Source organism: Miniopterus natalensis, chromosome 16, assembly GCF_054644295.1.
Source record: "Miniopterus natalensis isolate mMinNat1 chromosome 16, mMinNat1.hap1, whole genome shotgun sequence".
Classification (NCBI taxonomy): domain Eukaryota; kingdom Metazoa; phylum Chordata; class Mammalia; order Chiroptera; family Miniopteridae; genus Miniopterus; species Miniopterus natalensis.
The window spans coordinates 40,995,091-40,998,364 of record NC_142096.1 but is presented as its reverse complement, the minus strand read 5'-3'; positions in this window follow the sequence as shown (position 1 = coordinate 40,998,364).

Below are 3,274 nucleotides of genomic sequence, written 5' to 3'. Positions count from 1 at the left end.
GTTCAGAGACCTGGCTTCCGGCCCTGCCCGCTGCCTCCTGCTGCGACGAGCTGGTGTGGGACAGTGCCCGTGGCCCTAACTCCCTCCTCCAGGAAATGGGACAGTTAATAAGTCTTCCTCCCCCTCGTTTCTTCTCTCAAAGACGGGGAGCCCATTACAGCCATCAGAGCGGTTTTGCAGGATGAGAAGTGATTGTCCCCCCCGCCTTCTCATAACCTCTCCCCACATAACTCACCTTCCCGTCTCCCTTCTCATCTCCTCCACTTTCTGCTTCGCACCGTTCTACACATTTCCCGCAAGACTGGCTCCTCACCCCCACCACCTACCCCAGCAGGGGCGTCAGAACAGCCCAGCTTTTGCTAAGGGAGGGTGAAGGGTGAGCCCACCCCAGTCGCACTGACACTGTCCCAGTGGGGGCTGGAGACTAGCTCCCTGCTCGGACCTGCCAGCGCTTCTGCTGGGAGACTACTCCTTGCTCAGCCTCGATGACCCTGGGCAGGAGGGGTAGGCGTAGCTTTTGGTTGTCCCGGTGATGTTTAGATAGATAAAAGGGGGTTATTGCCAAGATTTTTTCCCCAGTTTTTTTCTCAGTCCTTTGGCTAGTGAGGAGCAGGGTTTTTATTGTGTGTGCCTGTTGGTGGTCTTAGCTTAGATGTTCTGCTGGGCCTGACCTGGGACATAGGGAGGCTGTGGAGAAATGTGGGAACGTATGATCGTGTGGTGACATAAGTCCCAGGTCCATAGGCAATCTGCTTTCTTTCCACTCTTTAGTCTTCCTGTGCTTGTATTATGTCAAGTTATATGTGAGAAGGGAGACCTGGGGGAAGCTGGTCTATTCTACAGTGTCTTAAACTGGAATTCCTTGATTGACTTTGGAACTATTTAACCATTTACTATTATAAATGAATATCCATTGGCATTGATCATGTGTAGGTTTAACAGGCAGGTTCTGGCCCACTTTGGTGATCTGTGGTTCCAATGACAGTTTAATTTTCAGAGATTTCTCCAGCCACTCCCCACAGCCCCATCTCCCTGGTCTTCTGGAAACCCTGCCTGGGAAGCTCACCTGGCAGGCTAAGTGGGCCTCTCCTCTCCTCCAGGTGGCTGTGCGCATGTGCATCTCTCCAAACAGGCATTCTGCTCCCTAAAGTCAGGGAGGTGGCTTTAGTCTTTGTATTCTTAGTCTAGAAGAGATGAGTTGTTTAGTTTGGTGGGTTTTGTCTGGAAGAAGAAAAGGAAAGTACACAGGTGCCCACAAGGTGGCGCTACGAGTCCACATGCACAGTGAGCAGGGACTCCCCGGAAAGGAGGGCGAGCTGACTGAGACCCTGTGAAAACCGGCCCCAAGCCCATCCCTTCAGAGGCCTGCAGAACGGACCCTTGGAATTCACACAGCACACGTAAAAGCCATTGCTCATACAACATGTGTTGTTCAAGCTTTCTTTCCAGATCTTAGGGGGACATTTATAAAGGGCCAGGTGAGAAACTTTTTAATGGAACACTGGCAGTGGACTTCCCATGCAGTGATGTAATTTTCTTCCATGGATTACTGAATGAACACACCCTTACAACCACCTTGCACAGTGTGCACTGTGAACCCTGCTTTATAATGAGCTGAGCGAGGATTCCAGAGACTGAGCTCCTGGCCCAGGGTCGCCTGTGACCCTCTCCTAGGCTGCCAAGTCAAGGTGCAAATGTTCCTGTGAAGTGTCACACCTGTGTTCTTTTTCATCCCGTGGCCTCCCTCCTCAGAGAACACTGGCATGATTGGGTGGGTAACTCATCCAGATTTCAGGGTAGTTGTCCTCTCCATAGCAAGGGGCCTGCTCCTACAGGGACTGCTTATCATGACTGGCCGTCCATGGATTCGCCCAAAGCTGCTGCAGGCAGTCATCATGTAGAACCTTATTACAGATACTGCCATGGGAAATCACTGGTTTACGTTCCAGGTAGGCTGTGCTCTGTGAAGGGTCCACCTGCCTTCTGCCTCTTTAATGGATTTTTCCAGGTTTTACTGCAGGCTGGTAAAATGCAGATACTAAAGGGCAAAAGGTTTGTGTCTCTGGTCCCTTTTCCTCCTTAATTTACTAGGCTTACCCTGGGCCGATCACTTAACGTCTCAGAATTCCAGTTTGTTGACCTCAGAGCCAAATCAGGCTGGCAAGAAAGCTGCTCATTTTCCAGATGAGGCCATGCTTTGATTTTTTTAAAAGTAAAAATAGACCAAAATTTCAGGGCATCCTGTAACAAAGGTCAGTGTAAGTGCTTTATGTACCTCCTATTGCAGGTCAACTGTAGGGTCCAAATCGCTTTCATTCACTGAAAGTCATCTCTCTCTGTTTCTCCTGCTTTCACTAAACTAGGCAGTGGAGACAGAGAGGTGAGTGGGTGCCTGCTCCTGCTGCGTCATCAGGCCTCCAGCCTGCATCCAGCCTCTGCCTGAGGATGGGCATCTGAACACAGCGAGGGGTCTTAGCCCGAGCTGGGGGACCAGTGGCTTGTCCTCCGCCTGACAACCCAGAGATCTCACATGCCATCAGCCAAGAGTGAACAATCTAGGAAACGGAAAAAGGGTGTGAACTTGGGGGGCCAGATGACAGGCTAAGCCTTGAACATACTGAGATGGACATGGCCCAGCCTCTCCATGTGGAGATGGCCAGATCTCCATCATGTCCCAGCTCTAATGGAAGAGTTAACAGTGACAGTCCGCTCAGAACCGAGTTTCCCCTGCTCCAGAGCTCAGCGTTGGGGCGGCTGCTTTCCTGTCTCGGGTCCCCTCATCGGCACCGATGGCAGGGCTCTTCAACAGCTGGACTCAGAGGGAGAGGATTCAGTGTTCCCCAAGCACTGCGGGACACGTGCCCTCAGGCTCACCGCAGACACTGTTTGCAATTCCGAAACCCCTCAGAAAGAGGCCGCCTTTCAATTTAATTTAACTCGATCAATATTTACCAAAGGTTAGCCAGGTTAATGCAGTTAATGCAGTGGGTTCCACAGAGAAGAAGGCTGCAAATGAAAGGTTGAGCCTTCCGGCTCTCAGTAGTTTATAATCTAATTGGAGCCAAAGAATGGAGAGGGTGCAGAGAATGTATCTCTCAGTAGAACGCAGTGACTGGGAAACATTTAAAAGAACGCTGTGCTTTAGTTTATGGATTTTAAAGGTCCTAGCAAATTTCAATGAAGTAGATCAGATTCTACTATGGATTTCCATTATAAAATGACAGACAGGTACCCTTGGCGACGTGGTTCTTGTTGGACTGAGTCAAAAACTTTC